The sequence below is a fragment of the Arvicanthis niloticus genome, unplaced genomic scaffold (genome assembly GCF_011762505.2).
Source record: "Arvicanthis niloticus isolate mArvNil1 unplaced genomic scaffold, mArvNil1.pat.X pat_scaffold_873_arrow_ctg1, whole genome shotgun sequence".
Classification (NCBI taxonomy): Eukaryota; Metazoa; Chordata; class Mammalia; order Rodentia; family Muridae; genus Arvicanthis; species Arvicanthis niloticus.
The window spans coordinates 15,560-39,758 of NW_023046453.1; the positions used below are offsets into that span (position 1 = coordinate 15,560).

The window sequence follows — 24,199 nt, forward strand, 5'->3', positions numbered from 1 at the left end:
TTCTCTGTTCACGTATCTTCTAGCTGAAGGACACTTACATACAGTACTGGGAGACATTCCCCTCCTTTCTCTCTGCAGATAAACAAATGTCAAACATCTTCCTGGATCTGCCCGTTTCACTAAAAAGTTACTAAATATCCCCCTTTGTCCTCAAAACAAAGAACCTCTAGAGCTCAGCAGGTTGGATCCGGATAGTGAGGGCTTGGGGCCCAGACACCTATGGGACCTACTAACCCAGCTTACCTTCTCTTGCTTTTGAGCTAATTCAGGTTTTTCTGGCACTGTTGTAGTGAACAAGAGCCTCTAATGAACGCTCACAGATGGGCTACGATGGGAATCGCAGTCTAGGTCAAACAGGAACCCAGTAAATAGCGTTCCTTTTACTTACCCTGCCACGGACTTTTACCATTTCATACAGCTGGGGTGGGCTTGCCTTTAATCCTCAGCACTCCGGAGGCAGAAGGATAAATCTCTATGGATTGAATGCCATCCAGAGTTACATGAGGAGACCCTGTCTCAATCAAAGTCAGCTTTATATATACACTGTGCTTCCTGGTTACTGTTTATCCCCAATTTCTTCATTCCCCTCCCGCCTGTAGACCCTCCTGCTGTTTCTGTTTTGTGCCCCCATGAGTTAGCCAGGGCTCCCTTTGTGAGCACAGACCCTTTGCTGCTTTTCCCTGGAGCATAGTGAACTGCTTGGGTTTGGGGCTGAAGACAACGCCTGTCCCTCCCCCAGAGTGCATCAGAGTGGTTCAGAGTTAAGGTCCGAAGTGTGGCCACAGGGCCTTCCTGGATCTCTGACAACCCTGGCTGACTGCTTAATTTCAGATGCAAGTGTTCTATGAAAACGCCCATATGAGGGTCTTGCAAGAAGTCAAACGAAGCTACGAAAGATTCTTAACACTAGCAATTGCTGGTGAGTGGAAGGTAGTAAGGAGACCTAATCACTGAATAATGTGAACACAGGGTTGTCCATGAGACAGCACCTGCTGCTTAATGAGAGGCAGCATAGTAAGAGCTGCCTTAGCATCATCCTACGGGGCTCCCGGCAACCAGGCAGGCTCAAGAGCAAGCAGATAGGAATCCGTCATCATCTTTCTGCCGGCTTCAGCCATAGGGGGAAAAGGTGGTACCACAATCCTCTCTTCCAGTGGACGATGATGACGTGTTCTAAGGAGATGGGTGCAGAGGCTCTTGTCAAATGAGGGAAGAGAAAACGGAAGTGGGGAGAGGAGGCGGGACTCCAGAAATCTTACTGCAACCTTCCTAGAATAAAATTGCCAGGCAGAAATGACTAGTGCATCCAGGTTTAAAACGCAATTCCCTGCTCATATTTAAAGTCTGCCCTATAGCCCCATTAATATTTGGCAAGTCCCATTAAGACAGAATAAGATAAAATTAAAGCGGACACCTATCAGGTTCTGTTTTCCATTCTCCACTAGAGTGGTCTAAAATGACAACGTTATACAAATCATATCCATCCTTTTTAGCTTTACGAACCATTAAAGCCGCTAAAACCCTCATGGAGACTGCCTTTCCTAACTATAGCAAGCATCGGACTTTCTCTTCCCGGCAGAGGGGCGGCTCGAGCTATGTCCCTGGCTCCTAATGTCCTTGTGAGCTCTCTGCAATGTGCAGGGTCCACGCCCTGCGGGTCCAGCGCGTTGTCGCCTTTCAGCAGCAGGCGGCGCTGTCCCGGCGCTGCGGCCACCGCCCAGCTTCCTCCGAGGCCATTTCCGTCGCAGCGGGTGAGCTCACCGCCGCCACTCCTTGGAAGTCACCCTGGGCGATCGCTTAAGTTTCAGGACCATCCTGTCTTTTTTAAGTAACATTTTTTTTCTTTCTTTTAATGTGACATGCATTTACACGGCGTGTATTGATCATAGCCAAGAATTCTACCTCTGAGCTGTATCCCCACCCCCAGCCCACTGTGCTCCTGTGGCAATTACTGCTGTTTGAAAAACGTGGGCAGGCCAAAGGGCTCAGTGGAGAAAAGCGCTTGCAGCTCAGGCCCTGCTCACTGAGAGTAATTCCTGGAACACACTTGGAATTCACGACACCGCAAGCAGCGGTACTTTGCCCTGCACACGTGCTCTGCTCCCACTCAAATACTTCGGACCCGAACGACAGCTCAGCAGTAAAGAGTGCTTATTTACTGATCTTGGAGAGGACGAGGTTCGGCTCCATAGCACCCACATTCTCGCGGCTCACAACTGCCTGTTACTCCAGTTCTAAGAGATCGGGTGACTTTCAGCCTCTATGCAGGTAGTACACATAAACTCACACAGCTACATATGGTACATATAAATGAAAATAATAAATCCTTTTTGTCAAAGTGCAAATATTTCTAAAAAAACAAAACCAACTTGCATGTTTTGGGTTGTAATCAATTAACCTTTTTAAAGATCTCAACTTTAATTCCACCAATTCTAATAAAAAGGGCCTCTGACACAACAAAGAAGGCCTTATATGCTGAAAATGAGAATATTTTTTTTTATTCTTTTTTCCCCCAGCCTTCTGCAAGCATGGCATGCACAAGAACCCGAGAAAATTCAGCTGTGGCGCCATCTGCTGGACAATATGATGTTTTGCAAGAGCTTGCAGGTCGAATTAATAAGGTGTCGCGGTTGGCAGTGAAAACCTCGCTTTTTGCCCAGGAAATAGCGTCAAGGTAGTATTTTCGCGCTGTCTGCTCATCCAAAACCAAATAAAAAATAATTAAAAAAAAACCTTAGCCAGGAAGTTGTGGTGTATACCTTTAATTCTAGTATTGTGGAGTCAGACGCAGGCGATCTGGGAGTTTGAGGCTAGCCTGTCTACAAAGTGAGTTCTAGGACAGCTAATTACACAGAGAAACCATCTTGAAAAACAAAACAAAACAAAACAAAACAAAACAAAACAAAAAACAAACCCCCACAAAACCGGCTTTTGCTCGAAAAGTGGATTGGGAATGATGGTCACAGGGAAGCCCGGGGCCACATACAGGATGGCAAGAGGCAGGATTTACTTGATTATATGCCTCCGTGTTGAGCCTTGGCTGAAAACTAAAAGCTTGTTTTCCAGCCCTGCACACAGCAGAGTGTCAGGGACAGAAGTCACGGCTCTCTTGTTCTGAACGGACTGATTTTGCTGATGGAAAGCAATGTGAAAGGGTGGTAAGTATCGGGCTGGGAGCTGGAAGTGGTCAGATGTAGCCTGGGTGGGGTTTGGAGTAAGATCATTAATCCCTGCCTCTGTTTTTCAGACTCTTCGGTAGGATCTGATTTACTTGAAGATTTTTCTATTAAGGAGAGGCAGGCCCTTTCCACACACCGGTCTAAACCCATTTGCAAACACGTTAATTCCGAGGCTCGCACAGAAACATTGTTTATTTGAAGTACTCAGGCAACATCCTTGCAATTTTGTTGCAACACATTCAGAAGCCACTTGGGGAAACCCACGAAAAGCAGAAATGTCGATCAGATTAAAACCGGCCCACCCACCTGGGAAATTGGGGTTCAGCTGCAGAAAGCCTTGGGAATGGAAATATATTAACAAAACATAGCTCTGCCCACAGGAGCTTCAGAGTCACCTCGAACAAGACTCAGTTTTTCTGTTCTGGAATGAGCTTTTAGTGGTTTTCCTGAGATGAAATTACTTCATCAACCGTGTGGCATGCAGGAGCCCAACTGATTACAAAATCCTCAGGTCCATGTCAGGTGATTTCCATATTCAGTCAGGGTGTTCTAAGGGCTTCCTCTGCTTCTTCAATAATTAGGCCCTGCAGGGTGAGACTGTCAGACCTTGTGCTAGCAACATTAGCCTTCTCAAGGGGCACTTGGAGAAGATATGGCAGCCACCAAGAAGACAGAGCGTGAAATAAGTAAGTCTCCTCTAGCAAGGCCTGGATGGACTGGCTGTGTGGGAAGATGAGAGAGGGGGCTTTGTCAGTTTGCTTGGCTTTTATGTTTTTTGTTTTTGTTTTTGTTTTCAAGACAGGGTCTCTCTGTATAGCCCTGGCTGTCCTGGAACTCACTCTGTAGACCAGGCTGGCCTCAAACTCAGAAATCTGCCTGCCTCTGCCTCCCAAGTGCTGGGATTAAAGGTGTGCATCACCATTGCTGGCTTTTGCTTATCTTTTAAAGCAATCTTTCTGTGTAGCTCAGGCTAGCCCCAAGCTTGGGGTACCATTGCTTCAGTTTCCTAAGCACTAGAGTAACTTGTCTGACCATAAATCATGCACAGATGCTCTTCTATATCAAATTCCTTTCTACTACTCATACGGGGAACAGTAAGTGCATTTTCATAGTGGCTATGAAAATGACTGGTTTTATGTCTTCGGAGAAAAAGAAGGAAGCAGGTAGAGAGGCAGCTAGGAAAACTGCAAGGGGAAGGATTATCCTGCAAGTCAGCGACCCTCAGAAAACCAGTGCCTTATCAGCTGATAGCAAGAAGCTATAAATGGAACCGACATGCTCAGGGGCATTCCACCTCGGGCTGTCTGGGTGCTTTCTACATATGGGAATAAATACAATTATTAAATAAATACTGCTTTAATAGAGAATGTTCCAGACTCGGGGGCATGGTATACTTCCTGGAATAATAATGTTGATAACTGAAAAAATGTGAGGTACTTTTAACTTTCTTACCATGTGCCCTTTGTTGTTGCTTTGTGGAGTGAGGGCTCAGACCTAGAGCCTCCTCAGACGTTCAGCAAGCACTACATCCCTGAACTTTAGCTCCAGGTGGAGTGGCCCTTTAAAAATATTTATTCTATTATTTATTCATGTGCCAGGTTCCCTAGAACAGTTGTGAGCCACCATGTTCATACTGGGAATCAAACACAGGTCTTTTAGAAGAGTGTCCAGTGCTCTTAACTGCTGAACCATCTCCTCAGCCCCAGGCATGGTTTTTGATTACAGGAAAGGTTTGAGGAAGACGGCTCCTCTGCTGTGTTGTACAGCAAAAACTGAGGCGCCATTTCAGTCCCTGTGAGGAGAGGGAAGATTCAAAAGCATCGAGTTTTGGGGAAATACAGGGCTGGTCAGAACAAAGCCAAATGCCCTCTCGTTGGAAATAAACCGTGATATTTTAGAGATGAAAGCTGATTTTCTGTGGTTGTTTTCCAGAATGGAGCTGGCAAAAGCCAGGCCTGGTAGGACAAGCTTCTAATCACAGCTACGAGGGAGGCTGAGGCAGTATTGTGGGGTATCCACCAAAGACCAGTTGGACGGGGATGTAAGCCAACAGAAAGTCTTTATTAGCTGGCAGAGACTACACTGGGTGTTCAGATCCCACTGTAGCCCCAAGCCTTTCTCAGGTGAGTTTTTAAGCACAAAGACCATGTTCTGGATTGACATACTTCAGTTAACAAGAACAGTTAGCCAGAAGCAGAACTACAGAAGCTTAAAAGGCAAGGTAGTACATTTAGAGACTTTCCCAGAACTTTGACGGACTTTGATGGATTAGGTCTTTGTTTCTGTTTTGGCAGGTGGTGCTGTCTATGTGCTGAGTTCTACAGCCTGAATGGTATGGAGCCAATTGTGCTAAGATATGCGGCCCTGATACAGTAGGAAGTAGGAAGTTCTCAAGTTCAAGGCCTGCCTGTTTACAGAAACCATAGCTAGTATGGTATATGTAAATCCCTAATGAAGGCTCGGGATCCAAAATGCTGCTCAGGTCAGAGAAGGCAAGGGCTCTGGTGGGTGGGCTGGGGCATGGCTCAGTTGGTAGAGTGCTTGCCTAACCTGCAGGAGGCCTGGGTTTAACCCAGCGCCACCCAAGCCAGGTATGATGGCACAGAGTTGTAATCCTGGCTCTCAGAAAGCAGAAGAGTTCAAGGCCAGCTTTGTCTAGAGAGCCTGACCCTGTCTCAAATAGAAAAAATAAGAGAAATGAACAAAAGCCCAAACTTATTTTCTGAGGGTTTAATAAAACACATTCTAGGGGTTGGGGATTTAGCTCAGTGGTAGAGCGCTTGCCTAGCAAGCGCAAGGCCCTGGGTTCGGTCCTCAGCTCTGAAAAAAAAAAAAAGAAAAAAAGAAAAAAGAAAAAAAAAACCACGTTCTTGTATCACAGTAAATTAATAAACAAACCTCATTGTGATGTCTACCTGATAGACTCTAAAATCTCTTCTGGAAGAGGGAGGGGCATGCCTAGTGGTTTGCCTCTGGAAAATTCGGAAAATTCTCAGTTACCCTGAGGTGGGAGGCCCAATCCATTGTGTGTGTGCTTGGCAGGACCCATTCCCTGGTGGACCCTGGACTGTGTAACTGGAGAGAAGAGTTGAGCGGCAGCTTGTATCCATTGCTTTTCCTGGCTGTGGAGGAAATGTGACCCTGTTTCAAGCTTCTGATGTCTGGCCTTCCCTGATCAGTTGTATGGGATCTCTGCAGGTACAAGTCAGCAGAGTGTCTGTCTCCATGAGCTGAGAAGTCTGGTTGGTTCAAACTTCAAAGAGTCTGACACCGGGCAGTTTGTTTTAGGCACATTTAAATACAATACAACTTGGAAAAAAGTTTTCCTGTGTAACACAACCCTGTGTGTACAATAAAAGGAAAGGAACGATTACACAAAACTCTCTCCAAAGTACACATCACCTCTTCCATGAAGATGGGTTCTATATACTACAGTGTCATCTGAAGGGCCTGGGGAGGATCTGGTGTGGTCTCAGCCACGCAGATGGGGCAGAGGTCACCTTGGTTACTAACAACCACATCCATTCCCAGCTTCCTGTGTGGAAAGGAGATTATATATTGTATCTTTTCCTGGAGTGTTTACCTTCCCTGACTTCTCTAGTGTAGCAGTTCTCAAGTGTGGGTGGTAGTGGGGGTCAAATATCAGATAATGTGCATATGGGACATTTCCCATTCAGAGCAGTAAAGCTGCCATTTTGGAGTTGGCAATGAAATCGTATTATGGCTGGGTGTCATGGCAACATGAGGAACTGGGTTTCAGTAAGCACAAGGACCTTGAGTCCTCTACAGAACCTTGAGCCACAGTAAACAATGAACCCTTTCTCCGACGAGTTGTCTTTGTTGGTATTTTATCACAGCCACAGGAAGAAAACCTAGGCATAGTGGTGCACACCTCTAGTGCAAACACTCAGGAGGCAGAGGCAGGCAGATTCCTGAGTTCGAGGCCAGGCTAGTCTATAGAGTTCCACAACAGCCAGGGATACTTAGTGAGACTCAATTGATTTTGAAAACAAAATATATACAAACAACTTGTCAAGGGGGCTTGGAGAGATGGCGAGTGCTTCAGAGGACCTGCTGCCCTTACTTAAGGAGGAGTTAAGTTCTGTTCCAGTGCACACATGACAGCTTGTGACTGTCCTTAACTCCAGTTTCAAGGGATCTGACACATTTTCTTTTGGTCTCTCCTGACACCAAGTGCATGTGGCACAAGCTTACACAAAAATAAAAAACCCACTCATACAGGTTTTTTTTTTTTTTTTTTTTTTTTTTTTTTTTTTTTTTTTTTGGTTTTTCGAGACAGGGTTTCTCTGTGTAGTCCTGGCTGTTCTGGAACTCACTCTGTAGACCAGGCTGGCCTCGAACTCAGAAATCTGCCTGCCTCTGCCTCCCAAATGCTGGGATTAAAGGCAAGAATACACTTTTAGAATACAAAATATTTGATTATATTTGGGCTGAGAGATGGCTCAGCAGTTATGACAGGTGCCCCAGAATGTTAGGGCCAAAGATACCTCTGAGAGGATGCTGCCTGGTGCCCTCATGTTGCTCTGTGGAAACCCGGGCCTGAGAGGAGGAGCTCCCAGGGCCTGGAGCTCCCAGGGCTACGTAGAAGAACACAAGCGTGTCTCCAGTCTCTGAAGTAATAGATGAAGTATGGCGAGTTGTGGAAAATTTCAACTAGAAAGTAAAATCAGCTAACCATCCACCCAGGGTTATTTTTATTTGACTGTGTAACCAGGAATTGAACTCAGGTTTTTCTTCCAAAACATTCCGGTAGGGGGCAGCAAACATCAGCGTGGCTCTCAAGCTTACAATTATTTTACAGTATGAGAATGCTTTAAACCAGTTTATTAGAAAGATGTATTTATGTGTTTGAGTGTATGTACACCATGCGTGTGCCTTGTTGCCACAGTTGTCAGATGAGTGGGTTTCATCCCCTGGAACTGGAGTTGGGGACCGTTGTGAGCCACCCTTTGGGAGCTGGGATTCGTTCTCTGTGCCCTCTGCAAGAGCAGCTAATGCTCTTAGCCCCTGAGCTATCTCTCCTGCCCCCAAATAAATCTTAAAGAAGGAATTTCCACACAACTAGACCTATGTTTTTATCTTATCAACCTATAATCGTGTCCAGTGCACCTTAAAGGCTGCTTTATGATCTCCTGTAAGAAAGGAGAAGGGACCAGCGTGAGGAGACAGGAAGGGAAAGGACACGTGGGAAGAGTGGACAGCTGGGCAAAGGCCCGACTCTGCTACAGGAGACCCCAGTCTCAAAAGGAGAGGGAAAAGAAAAGCCATGCAGGCACTGTGGCACCCTCCTGTAATCCCAGCTCTTGGAAGGCAGAGGGAGTTAGAGTTGTTGGTCAACTTCTCTGCATAACCAGTTTAGGCCAGTTCTGGCTACATAGTAAAACCCTGTCTCAAAATAAAAACATTCCTTAAAACCCCTCTGAGCAATGGATACCAAGTTTTTCCCCCCTGGGAGACACAAAAGCCTGTTCTTTCCACAGAGGGCGCCAGCACACCAAGGACCAATTCCACCCAAGTTTAACTTCTGAGTCTGAGTTTATCTGAGCATGGGTGACCCCCAAACAGCCCCGCCCCTGCGCTGGAGCCAGCCTCCTGAACACTGCCTAGCTTTAACGGTGAACCTTTTACTTCCTGTACATGCTAATGCCTCGGGAGTCTAAGCAGCTGGGCCAGTATCCCCTGCACCTGGGGATGGTGTCCGGAGTGTGTGACTGCAGCTGATGCTGAGGGTCTTTGGATGAGGGAATGTAAACCGGTCTGATCTTGGTGGGGTCGCAGCCGCTCTGCTAAGCATGTAACAGCTCTGTTCTGTACAGGAGGCAGAGGCTAATCGTTAACTTAGGGAACTGCCTAAGTCACACTTGTGGATGTTGAGAAATGCAGATCCAGCATTCTTGAGAAGCCTGAGCCCGCTCTGGAGCTATCTCTTGACTTTTTGTCCTCTTCTTCCTCTCAGTCTGCTTCCCCTCTCCCCTGCCCTCTCCTCCGCTACCCCCCTCCCCCATTAATTTTCCGAAACCAACTCTCAGACTACGCTGGCCTGAAACTCACAAAGCTCCACCCCCCCACCCCCACCCCCCACTCCGCATTGGAGACTCTAAGATGTTGGAGATGCAGGAGCCATGGGATACCTGCCCAGGAGAGCTGCAGACACGAGTGGAAACAGCCCAGGGGGAGAAATGTGTTACAGTCAATAAAGTTAGACAGAGTAGGAGATCTGAAGAGCGCTTTGACATCAGACATGGACTTCAGGCAGGGGTTTGCCCTGCCGGGTTTCCACCTTGCCTTGGTCCAGGATTTCCTCTCGGTGCGGTGCCCCACTTCCTACTCTTGGAATTGTAATGTGTGTTCTGTGCCACTGTATGTGGGCAGAATGTAATTTACTTTTCAGTTTTACTGGAGGCTACAGTTAAGAAATGGCCTTCCGTCTCAGAGGAGACTTTGGACTTTGAAACAGTCTTGAGACTGTAAAGGACTATGGGACTTTTGGATCTGGAATGAATGAATTTTGCATTACAATATGGCTACAAAAGATGGGGGCCCAGGAGTGGAAGGTGAAGGTGGTAATTTGAATATTTGAGTACTTGGTCCCTGGTTGGTGGACTCTTCAGAAGGATTAGGAGGTGTGGCCTTGTTGGAGGAAGTGCGTCACTGGGGGTGAGCTTAGCAATTTGAGCTAGCGAGAGATCTCTCTCTCTCTCTCTCTCTCTCTCTCTCTCTCTCTCTCTCTCTCTCTCTCTCTCTCTCTCTCTCTCTCTCTCTCTCTCTCTCTCTCTCTCTCTCTCTCTCTCTCTCTCTCTCTCTCTCTCTCTCTCTCTCTGCTTCTATCTTGCAGACCAAATGTCAGCTCTCAGCTCCTGCTCCACAGCCATGCCTGCCTGCCTGCTACCATGCTCCTGGACTAATCTGAACAAAGATCCCCAGTGAAATGTCTTCCTTTATAAGCCTTGGTTGTTAGTTGTTAGAAGTCCGACCACAGTTCAGAACAGACCACTCCAGACCACACGGTTCCAAGGGGAGGGAGGAGGTTTATTCTTGGAGGGAGGAGGTTTATTCAGGAGATAGGGCAAAGGTGGGGAGAAGAAGGTGGAAGGATAAGAGAAAAGTAGAGGCCGGCCATGATCACGTGGAGAGAGAGGAAGGTGGGGAGGGGACAGAGAGGCGAGAGGGTAAGAGAGTAAGAGATTAAGAGAGTGAGGAGGGGGCAAGCAGCCCCTTTTATAGTGGGCCAGGCCTACCTGGCAGTTGCCAGGTAATTGTGGGGAGGAGCATACCTGGCTGTTGCCAGGTAACTGTGGAGGTGGAGTTTAGACAGAATACTAACATTGGTCATGGTGTTTCTTCATAGCTATAGAAATAACTAAGACATGTCATACACACACACACACACAGGATCTCTTTAAGTGTTTGGACCTACATAGAGGGGTCTAGGGAACCTGATTTGGGGAACAAGGGGATGAAGAAAGAAAGACACACAGGTGAAAGTACGGAAAAGCAGGGACTGGGTGGGCCATGCTCTATGCTGGAGACCTGTACCACCAGCAGCCTGGAAGCCAGGCGTGTAGACATACCTGGGAACCAAGCTTGTAAACACACCTGGAAATCAGGCCTGTGGACACCTGGAGGAGGCAGCTTCAATTCCAACCAGGGGAGGCATTGACATCCTGACCATGGTCATGCTCATGACAACACCACACATTTACCCAGGACCCCACACACTTAAGTGAAATTAAATTAAATCAGACTGTGGTCCCTTCTGCCTCAGCCTCCCAAGCAGCTGTTAAAGACATGCTCTACCATGCCCTAGCTTCTGCCTGTTCATCTTTTCCAGGTAGCATCACCCCCTCCCCCGCTTTTTTTTTCAATACAGGGTTTCTCTGCATAGCCCTGGCTATCCAGAAACTCAGTTTGTAAAGCAGGCTGGCCTCAGACTCAGAAATCCATCTCCTCTGCCTTTCAAGTGCAGGGATAGGAATGTGCCACCACCTCTGACCCAGGTAGCTTGTTTTACACCCATATATAACTAAAGACTCCCTGCTGAATGGGGACTTCTGGGTCTATTCTATCGGGTTGCCCTGCCCCCAGCCATTAAGTAAAAACCTTCAAGTTTTTACTTAAATCTCACACTTTACAACTTGTCACTTGCCGCTATCTGACCAGCAGAAAGACACAATACAACAGAGTCCTTCTCAAAGCAGTTTACTCAGGTTCTCAGCAAGATTCTGACAAGCAACCCAAGCCCTCCCCGTGTCCACCTTAAATCCCTGTAGCCAGCCAATGCACTCCGGCCACGTGGCATCTCTATACAGTGATCTACGTCAGATCGGCCCATATCATGCAACAACCTCATGCCAAATTAGGGCCTGTTTACAACTTGGCGTTCAGGCAGCCAGCACCATCTTAAGGCGAGGTCAACTGGCGTCTCACAACAACTAGTCCAAGCCACCTGTTATGTTGCAACTCTTGCCCACCAATTTCTCAACTCCACTCTACTTTCCTCCTCTTCCTCCTTCTCCTCTTCCTCCTCCTCCTCCTCTTCTTCCTCTTCAGAACCAACTTTTTTGCGGCTCCACCCCTTTCTGACCTCAGCTGGCACATACACTCCTGACATACTTAATTAAATAATACTTAGTTGGAGCCAGATGGTGGTGGTGCACACCTTTAATCCCAGCACTTGGGAGTCAAAGGCAAGTGGATCTCTGAGTTCATGGCCAGCCTGGTCTACAGAGTGAATTAGAACAGCCAGAGCTACACAGAGAAACTGTGTCTTGAAAAACCAGAAAATAAATAATACATAATTAAATACTATATGATTGAATAGTGATGGAATTAAGTTTTATAAGCCACCAGGAGGGTCACCTGGGTCTCCCAGCCTTTGAGGCCTGAGGCAGAAATGCAAACTTTTCCTTTTTCTTTTTTTTCTCTCTCTCTTTTTTTTTCTTCTGGAAGCTGACCTGAATGAAATATACTTTTCTGCTACTTTGGGCTTCCTTCCTTCCTTCCTTCCTTCCTTCCTCCTTTCCTCCCTCCCTCCCTTCCTCCCTCCTCCCTCTCTTCCTTCCTTTCCTCCCCACCGTGTGACCACTTGTCTACCATGTCTGCTGGCCTCCTTGCTGGCTTAAAGACCATGACTTCTTCCCCTTCTCATCTCCATTGTCCTGTTATTTTCCTATTTGTTTAGTTCGTTGTTGCTGTTGTTGAGACTTGTCTCACCCATGAACCAGACTGGCCTTGACCTCACAGAGATCCCCTGCCTCTGCCTCCTAAGTGCTGGGATTAAGGGCATGCGCCACCACCTGAAAATTTTATTGTTTTTTTTTTTTTTTAAGTATTATTTTTAATTATGCATGAGTGTGTGTACAGATGCTCTTGGAGGCCAGAGGCAGACCCCCTGACACTGGAATAGCAGGCCGTTATATTCTACTCAACAGGGTTGCTGGGAACTGCATTCAGGTCCTCTGAAAGAGCAGTAAGTGCTCTCAGTTGTTGAGCCATCTCCCCAGTCACTAAAAATACGTCTTTAAAAATAAAATTGGGGGACTGGAGAGATGGCTCGGCTGTCAAGAGCACTGACTGCTTCTCCAGAGGTCCTGAGTTCAATTTCCAGCAACCACATGGTGGCTCACAATTATCTACAGTGTGATCTGATGCCCTCTTCTGGTGTGTTTGAAGACAGCTACAGTGTAATTGTATGCATAAAACAAATAAATAAATCTTGTTTTTGTTTTTTTGGTTTTTTTGTTGTTGTTGTTTTTTCCCGAGACAGAGTTTTTCTGTGACACCACATGTGACACCACTGCCCAGTCTTTTAAAGAATATCATTCATATATATATATATATATATATATATATATATATATGCCAGGCAGTGGACACCTTTAATCCCAGCACTTGGGAGGCAGAGGCAGGCAGATTTCTGAGTTCGAGGCCAGCCTGGTGTACAGAGTGAGTTCCAGGACAGCCAGGACTACACAGAGAAACCCTGTCTCAAAAAAACAAAAAACAAAATACAGAACAAAAAAAAATCTTTAAAAGAAAGTGGATGGGTGGCAACACAGGCCTTTAATTCCAGCACCTGGGAGGCAGAGGCAGGCAGATGGTTATGAATTATAGGCCAGCCTGGTCTACATAGCAAGTTCTAGTCCAGCCAGGGATACACAGTGAGACTCTGTCATAATTAAATTAAATTAAATTTAAAAAAGAAGTCGCCGGGCTGTGGTGGCCCACACCTTTAATCCCAGCACTTGGGAGGCAGAGGCAGGAGGATTTCTGAGTTCGAGGCCAGCCTGGTCTACAGAGTGCGTTCCAGGACAGCCAGGACTACACAGAGAAGCCCTGTCTCAAAAAAAACAAAAAAAGAATTCAGGCAAAGTGACTCATGCCTATAATTCTATCTCTTTGGAAGCTGAGGCAGAAGGATTGCCAGAAATTTGAGGTCATGCTAGATTACATAGTGTGTTCTAGGTCAGTCTGGACTACAGAGAGACTTTAACAAAACAAACAAACAAAAAAGCAGCTGACACTCATAATCCTAGAACTTATGAGGCAAGATAGGAAGATCAAAAGTTTAAGGTCATTCTGGGCTACATAGTATCTTGAAGGCCAGCATGGGCTCCATGAAACCCTGTCTGGAATTGAAAATAAATAAATAAATAAATAAATAATAAAAACAAAAAAATTAGTGTGTGTGTGTGTGTGTGTTCTATTCTGAGAAAACTGTTTTTACATTTCAAATTGTGACCCATAAAGAAGATGGCTTAGGTCTTTCATGTTTCCCTCCTATTAACTCCGTATAGATGTCCCGAGTTGAAGCAAGCAGCTTGACAACCGCGTGCTGTCCTTGAGTAGAGCTGAGCATCTTTCCTGACGTGCATCCAGGGCCTCTGTTGGACCACAGCGGCCGAGGGAAGCAGGGCTTTTCAGGCTCTTAAAACCTCACACATCTCAGTCGCAGCTGTGACTCCAGAGAAGCCTTAACCAGGATGTTTTCTCCTCTCTGCTTTTCTGGACTTCTCTGATTTGCTGACTTGAAAGCCTTTATGCCTAGAACAAGCCACACCCACAGGAGCTGCCCATCACTCTCTTCCGATGCCCCAGGAAACAAGCCACACCCACAGGAGCTGCCCATCACTCTCTTCCGATGCCCCAGGAAACAAGCCACACCCACAGGAGCTGCCCATCACTCTCTTCCGATGCCCCAGGAAACAAGCCACACCCACAGGAGCTGCCCATCGCTCTTCCCGATGCCCCAGAACAGTTCCCTGCAACATTTCTTCAGAGCTTCCTATAAAAGGCTCAGCAACTGGACTCAGAGTTCAGATTATTTGTGCTTGGCAACAAGCAAGGGAAAATTTTTTAGAGATGACCTTTCCCTCGACCTTCAGCTTGTTCTATAATAAGATTTTGAGAGTTTGTGGCTATTTTCTGAAAAGTATAAACTAGATTGATGTTTCAACTTTGTTTTTGTTTTAAGATTTATTTATTTTATGTATATGAGTACATTGTAGCTGTCTTCAGACACACCAGAAGAAAGTGTCAGATCCCATTACAGATGGTTATGAGCCACCATGTGGTTGCTGGGAATTGAACTTAGGACCTCTGGAAGAGCAATCAGTGCTCTTAACAGTTGAGCCATCTCTCCAGCCTTAGGTTGAAGTTTTAAGATCCCAGAGATAAGCTATTTTGTTGAGAAGATCATTTGAGGCAGGGGTTCAAGGACAGTCTGAGCTGCATAAAGAAGTCATCCAGGCTGGAGAGATGGCTCAGTGGTTAAGAGTGTAGAGTGAAAAATTATAAAGGCCATTTTATGAAATATGTGTAGATTTTTTGCCTTACAGAACTGAAAATAAGATTTCAGGCCTTCACATTCCAGGTGAAGGACACTTGCTGGATTACATTCCTCAAGCCTCGCCCAAGGCAGGAAGGCATTCCTGATTACAGATAAAGATGCTACCACCTAGGTGGGGCCCTAGCCCTATAGCCGGAAAAAGTAAAGATAGCAATCTGAAATGGCCGGATAGGGCACAATGGCATGGTAAAAACCACATTTTTGAGAAGAATGCAGGGCGATTTCCACATGACACTAATCATTTAGAGTGAATACCTCTGAATTGTTCCACTGTTTTCATGTTTTGTATCTTTAACAACCCCATCCCACTCCCCTGGTTTGTGGTTTTTCCCTTTAAAACCCTCCAAGGACTGGCCGAGGGGGTCGGACCTTGACTCCAGCGCGAGTACCTGGTCAGACCGCTGGCTGCCAGCTCTTTCCCTAATAAACCTCTGCTGATTGCATCCAGGTATGGTTTCTTGTGATCTTTGGGTGGTCGCGATTCCGGAGGCTTGAGGAAGGGTCTCCCGAGTATGGGGCTCTTCATTTGGGGGCTCGTCCTGGATATGCGACCACCTTAATCCAAGAACCACGCTGGGAGGTAAAGGGACACCGCGGTTTTTTTCTGTCTGATTGTTGTGTGACCTTTTGTATAAATTGCCTGGTTTTTCATGTACTGATTTCTGGTTTTTCATGTGCGGGTTTGCCTAAATCGTCTGATTTCTCGTGTGCTAGGGTTGCCTAAATCGTGTGCTGTTTTGTCTAGGTTTGTTTAAGTTATTTGGTTTCTAAGTTGTTTGTGCCCGTCTATCTGGATTATTTGGTTTCTGAAAAGTGCACTTCGGTTTGGACTGGCAGCTGTTTCTGTCTCGTGAGGGGCAGTAAACCATTTTTGTTTCGAGAGGGGACAAATGAGTGATTAGCAGACGTGCTGGAGAGTCACTAGCTGCTGCACCCCCAGAGACGTTTGGGGGTTCATCTAGGTGCCGGGGAGGACGTGGAATCCCTCTAGGCTGGCACAGGTTTGCATCTAGGTGCCGGAGAGGACGTGGAATCCCTCTTGGCTGGCACTGGCGATTGAGACGGGTTTTTTTTTTGTTAGTCTTTTTGTGTGTTAACAATGAAAACTAGAGAGAAAAGGTCAGAAATGGCCACCGTGGTTGTTATGCTCTCATGGCAGTGTGTCTATTTTTGGGTTGTTCATTGCTGGTATGTTAGAAATCTGTTAGACTTGGTCCAGCATAGGCTGACCAAGCTGTCTGAATCTGTTAAATCTGAATCTGTGAAGACTGACCGCGTTGTCTGGTTATTGGAGTCTTACTTGGAAGGCGAGAGGCCTTCCAGAGGGTCAGGGAATCTGACCGTCAGGTTTCAAGAGCCTGAGCGCTCCTACTTGGGGAGAAGACGCGGAATCCTTCTCCACCTGGGGTCGTAACCAAATGTGGTTAAGTGTTATTTGTGCCACCCGTGGCAGGGGTGAGCTATCTGTGTTTTATGTACCACCCGTGAGAGGGGTGAGCTATTTGTGTTGTTTTTTTTTATATGTGTGTGTCTTTTCTTGGCAAATCATCTGTGTGTTAGCTGTTAATCTACTGTCTTAAACATCTTGAGTTAAAAATAGGTAACATGATTGCCGGCAGAGAGAGAAATGAAGCTGCCGGTACAAGAATACAACTGCAGAAAGGCGGGCAGGTCCTTTAATAAGGGGCAGCTACCTCGGTTCGTGCTCGCGGTTCCTGTTCCTACAGCCCGCCTACCTCATGTAGGGTATGCTTCAGGTAACAGCACATGGAGGGTGCCCTCACCCAGCCCGCTCACCCAGCCCCGCACTTGGCGGGCGACAACTCGTGGTTACCCCGCACAGCAACAGCGTGTAACGGCTACCTAGTTTGGTATTCCTGGCTGTACTGGGTACCTTGAGGTCACTAGTGCAACAAATGGCGGTTTTCCACCTGCCGCCTATGAAGATAGATGAGAACCCAGGTGATAAAAAAGAAAACAGCCGCAGCAAGATTGTTCACCTGAGAGTTACTTAATTTAGTTTAAAACTTACTTGTGAGGCAGTCTTGATTTACACAAGAAAAACTGATAATTTGCCCTGCTCTGTGGCTAGGAGAAAGGCACCAGCAGAAAGCAGAAAAAAAAAAGGGGGGGGGGGCAGCAGTTTTTTAGCTTCTGTAATAAGGAAGTTGATAATGATTTTTCCAGTTTAATACGTAAAGGAGTGCTTTTTTCTAAAATTACAGCTTAAAAGTTATAGGCTGCCCTGAGTCAGAAATATATATATATGAGTCAGAAATATATATATATATATATCCTTCAGTTTTGATAAATTTTCTAGCCATTACTGTTTGAGTCAATTTCATTATTTGTATGAGATTTTCATTAAGATTTGGTTCAAAGATGAGAGTTCTGACAAGATAAAATTAAAGAAGTGGTAGAGACTTGTGCTACTTTGTTGTTCTTGTTGTATATCACTTCTACCAAAGTTTCTATTTTGTTAAAAGTTAAATTCAAATAAGTGTCAAATGTAACTCAAGTTGCCTTTTAAAAATTGTTAATACTGTGTAAACCTTTAACATTGTAATAATCCTTGCTGTGAAATGCTACAGATAAGGTAAAAGCCTTGCTTTCACAAGACCTTTGCAGGTTCTGGTCTTCAGATTGGGGACCCCGTCAATTGATCAGGCCGTGGTCAGCAGCAGGTCAATTTGGAGCAGATTTGACTGAGACCTCCATGTGACAGAAGGTAAGGGACACCCAGAGGCCCACGCCAGATTCCGCTGATAGGTCTTGAGAGAGAAGATTATATGAGACCCCACTAAGTTTGATCAGGACACATGAGGTTAAGCAGAGATCAGATAAGTTACCCACAGCCTTTCTAGACTAGCTCATAGAGACATTCTGTCAGTGTAGACAAGGCTCCAGAGGCTACAGAGACTACAAGATAAGTCATTGAAAGATTTAGGAAGTATACTACATATTAAAATGATTGATGGTAATAGCAAGTGAGAGAAGATTTAAAAGAAAGGAATAGAGAAGAGGAATAGAGAAGGTTTAGTGTAAGTCTAGAAGAAAAGAGTAGAGAAGAAGAATAGAGATCAGTTGCTGTGAGTCCACAGGAATAGAGAGGAATAGAGGAGACTAGAGAGAGGTGAAGAAAGAGAAAGGTGACAGGAAAGAATTTACAGAAAGCAGAAAAAAGGGATTCCAATCAAAGAGAGATAAAACTCTTTGAAAAAGACCAGTGTGTGCATTGCAAGTAAAGGAGCCAGCTTCAGGGTCCAAGAGGGTCCTAACAAATAGAAGCCAGGGCCAGAAAGTCCCAGGCCTCGAAAAACACCCCAAGTGGCGAAGATAACAGCTCTGTGTGAAGACGGCTATTGAGATAGACGGGGCAGCTTGGAGCCACCCAACTTTTGATAGACACAGGGGCTTCCTCCAGGCCAATGGGTCAAAAGGTATTCATGGACTACCCGAAAATGGTGGACTAAGAGATGGGCTGGGTATCCCATTCATTTATGGTCATCCTAGACTGTTCCTACCCTCTGTCGGGTTGAGACTTACTCCCCAGGATTGGGGCCCAGACAGGCTGCAACTAACTGACAAGAACTCACGGGTAGAGGAAAGGCTCCTCCTACTGACTCCAGCCGGGAGCCGAGGTAACGTGCTTTACAGACGGGAGCAGTTTTCTCCATGCTGGTCAGAGACAAGCCAGCGCTACTGTGGTGGACACATGCCATCTGGACTGACTCCCCACCCCTGAGATCATCGGTGCAGAGAACAACCTTGGAACTTGGGGCTGACAAGAAGACCAACATCTGCATGGACAACAGGTATGCTTTTGCCACAGTCCATGCCTGCAAGGCTATATGCCAAGAGAGGAAACCCTGATGAAGCCAGCAACTGTGAGTACTCGTTGCCCAGGACACCAAAAGGGAGGAGACTCAGTGGCCTGAGGCAATAACCGGACAGATCAAGTGTCTTGATACGGCAGCCTGTTCCAGTTGTGGGCCTAAGAGATGGCCTCACTTAAAGCACAGAGTAAGAAAAAGAACTCAGATTGCTAGCCATCCTGCCAGATACTACCTAGAGAAAAATAGACAATGGCGCACACAAGAAGGGAGAACTATACTCCCCAGAAAGCAAAGGATTTACCAGGCTAAATACACAGATGGACTCTTAAGATATGAGTGCAACCAAGCAGCTAAGAGACTTAAAGCGTATAAGGGACCTTAGGTTCTAAGCCAGAGAAATAATAAGACTTAGAGTAGATAAGAAATACCTAGGAGAAAACAGCCTAGAATAGGGACCTTCCCGAGGTTTCAAGTGTCCTAGGTAATTAGATCAGAGAGCAGTTTTAAGATAAGTCAGGAATTGAACATCCACTGTTTATATTGTCTCCGAAGCTCAGGACAGGTAGAGAGAATATACAGGACCCTAAAATTAAACTACCCTTGGGAACTGGCGCTGGCTAGAGTGTCCCTTGTTCTTGCTCCATACCCAGAATGCCCATTTTGTGTGAGAAATGATTTTTCAGGCTACTAAAAGACTGTTCCTGGTGCTGTGGACCATCCGACCTCCTTGAAGTTCACCATCACCACCTGTGACTGATGCCAACTGGAGAAGATCCAGATGCCTGAACAACCCCCTACTCTTTGGCTCCAGGTCTTCTGCTATTCTACAAGGCTAAAGAAGCAGCAGGCTTTGACTCCTGAGACCACCCCAGAGGCACAGGGAAAATGCTGCCTTGGAGGGTGGGACTTAGTGTGCGTACACCCAAGGTTAAATGACAGCTTGTGATTACAAGATTGAAGTTGAAATGTGAATCTAGAGTTATATAGATTTGTTCCTTTTGCAATTTCTCTTTATTATATATGTGATTTTATGTATATGTAGACAGCTATGTGCCACAAAATGTGGAAAAGTCAGAAGACAACTTTGAAAGTGTGCTACAAAGAAAAGGAAATGTTTTGAAACCCCTAGTCAATAGAATAGAGCCCAAGAACCCCTGCTAACAGATACCTAGTGCCTAAAATTGATAAATGGTAGACTTACAGCTCCGGGTTAACACCATGTGTTTCCACTGCTATCTTTGATGAAAACAAAGATTATTGTGTACTTGTCCAGCTAGATCCCGCAGGTACTCTTGAACTGAGTTTGAGATACACCCTAGATGATTCTGCAGAGAGCCTATTTTCCTTGACTCTAGCTGTTACACTGTGACTAGGAGTGGCCATAGGTATAGAGACAGGTGTAACTACATTGATACAGACACCTCATTACTTTCATCAGCTGAGAGCTGCCACTGATGTGGATTTGAGAGCCCTAGAACAGTCAGTAACAAAGTTAAGTTGTTACTAGACTTGCTGTTTCTTAAAGGAGAAAGTCTGTGTGCTGCTCTAAGAAAAAATGTTACTATTATGTAGACCATTCAAGAGTGACCAGAGAGTAAATTCAGAAAAAAGTTAGACCAGAGACAAGATAGAGATGCACCGCAACTTTGATTCGAGAGTTGGTTCAATCCTCCCTTGCTGGACCCCTTGTGATTTTACTTTTGCTCTTAACCATAGGCCCCTACATTTAAAATAGATTAGTAACTTTTGTTAGAGAAAGGATAAATGCTGTTCAGCTTTTTGTGTTGCGCCACCAATATAAGACTTTGGGTCAAGAAAATGGTAATTATGATGACACTGGAGTTTAAACTTTTCTAAAGATCCTAATCGGAAAAAGTGGGGTGAGAATAGACTTATTAATAATTGAGTTTTTATGATTAAAAACATAGCCAAATCGGAAAAAGTGAGGAATGTAGAGTGAAAAATTATAAAGGCCATTTTATGAAATATGTGTAGATTTTTTGCCTTACAGAACTGAAAATAAGATTTCAGGCCTTCACATTCCAGGTGAAGGACACTTGCTGGATTACATTCCTCAAGCCTCGCCCAAGGCAGGAAGGCATTCCTGATTACAGATAAAGATGCTACCACCTAGGTGGGGCCCTAGCCCTATAGCCGGAAAAAGTAAAGATAGCAATCTGAAATGGCCGGATAGGGCACAATGGCATGGTAAAAACCACATTTTTGAGAAGAATGCAGGGCGATTTCCACATGACACTAATCATTTAGAGTGAATACCTCTGAATTGTTCCACTGTTTTCATGTTTTGTATCTTTAACAACCCCATCCCACTCCCCTGGTTTGTGGTTTTTCCCTTTAAAACCCTCCAAGGACTGGCCGAGGGGGTCGGACCTTGACTCCAGCGCGAGTACCTGGTCAGACCGCTGGCTGCCAGCTCTTTCCCTAATAAACCTCTGCTGATTGCATCCAGGTATGGTTTCTTGTGATCTTTGGGTGGTCGCGATTCCGGAGGCTTGAGGAAGGGTCTCCCGAGTATGGGGCTCTTCAAGAGCACTGACTGCTCTGCCAGTGGTCCTGAGTTCAATTTCCAGCAACAACATGGTGGCTCACAACCATCTGTAATAAGATCTGATGCCCTCTTCTAGTGTGTGTCTGAAGGCAGCTACAGTGTACTCGTATAAATATAGCCGGGCAGTGGTGGCTCACGCCTTGAATCCCAGCACTTGGGAGGCAGAGGCAGGCGGATTTCTGAGTTTGAGGCCAGCCTGGTCTACAGAGTGAGTTCCAGGATAGCCAGGGCTACACAGAGAAAAATAAGTTATCCATCTCAAAACCAAACAATATCACAAATCCCTGAGCCACATGTTCGTGTAATCCTACCTACTTGGGCTGATGAGACAAGAGGTTCACAAGTTCAAGGCATGCTTGGGATATCAGTAAGCTTACATGCAGTCAGGACAGCTTGTTGAGAACCTGTTTCAAAATAAAAAGTGAAAAAAAAGAGTTTGCTAGTGAATGTCTTCCTTTTAGTCCCAGCGCTTGGACGGCAGCTAAACGTTTAAAAAGCCAAAAGAAGGCCAGTGACAGTGTGGCTCAGTGGTAGAGGGCTTACCCAGCATGCACAAGGCATTCAATAAACCCTGGTCCTGGAAGAAAACTCTGACTCTCCAGAGGAACCGCCATGTTAATTCAACACATGTTGTTCTTCAAATGCCTTGACTTTCTACCCACCTCCTCCTTGACCCCCTGGGTACTTCGGCACTTTATGATTCCCTATCAAAGTTCCTCTTTTAAAGAAAGAGTTCCAGGCTTTGAACTCTAGATGACCTTGAACTTCTGACTTCATTCATCTCGTATGTGCTGGGATTACAAGACGATTTTGGCCGTCTTTCCTCCATCTCCACTGTGCTTGAGGCAGAGTCTCTTGTTTACGGCTGGATATGCCAGGCTAATTGACCCACAATTGACCCTGGGAATTCTCCTGATTCCACTTCCTGTCTGCCTGCTGGGATTACAGATGCGAGCCACAGCTTCTGGCTTCCTGTGGTCAAGGGATCCAAACTATGGGCCTCACACTTTGTGACACTTTACCTTTGGAGTCATCTCTTCAACCTTGTTGTTTGATTAAAGAATTATTTATCTACTTTATGTATAGGAGTACACTGTAGCTGTCTTCAGATACACCAGAAGAGGGCATCAGATGTCATTACAGATGGTTGTGAGCCACCATGTGGTTGCTGGGTATTGAACTCAGGACCTCTGGGAGAGCAGCCAGTGCTTTTTTTTTTTTTTTTTTTTTTTTTTTTTTTGGTTTTTCGAGACAGGCTGGCCTCGAACTCAGAAATCCACCTGTCTCTGCCTCCCAAGCGCTGGGATTAAAGGTGTGCGCCACCACCGCCCGGAACAGTCAGTGCTCTTAACCACTGAGCCATCTCTCTCCAGCCCTTCAACCCTGTTTTATAAAACATAGATTTATTTATTTTTGTGTGTGTTGCCTGCATGTACGTATGTGTACCATGTGCTTACAGTACTAGTGGATACCAGTATAGAGGGTCTTGAATTCCCTGGAACTGGTGTTATAGACCATTGAGAACGGCTATACAGGTGATGGGGATTGGAACTAGATCTGCAACAGCAGCAAGTGGTGTTAATCGATGAGGCAGAGCGACAGCTACCCCACCCCCACCTCGAACCCTGAGCCTGGTGTTCAGTTTTGTCTTCTTCAGGCAGGGTCTTTTGTAGCCCATGCTGACCTCATATTTGCTATAGTTAAGGATGGCCCTGACCTCCAGTACCTCCTGCCGCCACGTTCAGAGTGGTGACCTCAGGCTGTCCCATTCAAACTCTTGACTTACATAATCAGTGCTTACCTGTCAATCTTCCATACTAGATCCTGCTCTGTGAAGGGGGGCGGGGACTATTCTCTTCGTTTAAAGGCTAATCGGTGCCACTGACCAAGCAGAAAAGAGGTCGTTTCTCAATGCATGGGCTGGTTAGTTTTTATTAACTTGACAGAAACTAGTCAGTTCAGAGGAGGGAACCTCACTGAGACAATTCTTTCATCAGATTGGCCTGTAAGCGAGTCTGTGCTGCATTTTCTTAGTTGTTGGTTGATGTGGGAGAGCCCAACCCACTGCTGTCAATGTCACCCCTAGGCAGGTGGTCCTGGAGGAGAAAACACACTGAGCAAGACTGTAGAGCAAGCCAGTAAGCAGTACTCCTCCATGGCCTCTGCTTCTGCTCCAGCCTCCGGAGTTTATGTCCTGACCGCTGTGACTGATGGACCGGGCACAGGAGTATCCGCTAAATAAACGCAAGTTGCGTTTTTCAGTCTTTAATCAAAGCAACAAAAGGACAACAAGGACAAGCAAACCGTGAAGGAAGGGACGGTCACAGTCCCAGACGAAGTAGGCCCTGGGACCTTAGAACAACTGACTTCCGAAGTACCCTAGTGAGTTTCAGTTTCTTTTTTTGTTTGTTTTTCGAGTCAGGGTTTCTCTGTATAGCCTTCGCTGTCCTGGAACTCACTCTATAACCAGGCTAACCTCTAACTCAAAAAATCTCTGCCTCCCAAATGCTGGAATTAAAGGCGTGCCCCACCACTGCCTGGCTCGAGTTTCAGTTTCTCAAAAGCCCAGTTATGTTATGTAAACATGTTTTTATTTTAATCCTAGGTGTGGGATGCGGGGCTGCTTCAGATTATTCACAGCAACGTTTGCCTCCCGCATTCTCTGGCAGGGGCGCGATTCTGCCCGCCACAGACAGTTTTAATTCTGAGGACTCTGGAGGGGGTAAAAATGCCAGAGTTCCGAAAG

At 45.9% G+C, this 24,199-nt stretch overlaps 1 long non-coding RNA gene across 7 annotated transcripts; it reads left to right on the top strand.

Annotated features, from left to right (window-relative positions):
* The first annotated feature begins 1,720 nt into the window (after nt 1–1,720).
* LOC143433861 (uncharacterized) lies at nt 1,721–14,655 on the top strand. 7 transcript variants are annotated; one of them, XR_013070430.1, is made up of 6 exons: nt 1,721–2,268; nt 2,517–2,674; nt 3,067–3,865; nt 5,112–5,302; nt 5,474–5,661; nt 6,222–7,415. It is a non-coding gene; the product is annotated as an uncharacterized LOC143433861 (long non-coding RNA). The 7 variants fall into 7 exon arrangements; XR_013070431.1 differs by having other exon boundaries at nt 5,474–5,511; XR_013070428.1 differs by lacking the exon at nt 5,112–5,302 and adding an exon at nt 13,997–14,655 and having other exon boundaries at nt 1,722–2,268; nt 5,474–5,511; nt 6,222–6,377.
* The last annotated feature ends 9,544 nt before the right edge of the window (nt 14,656–24,199 follow it).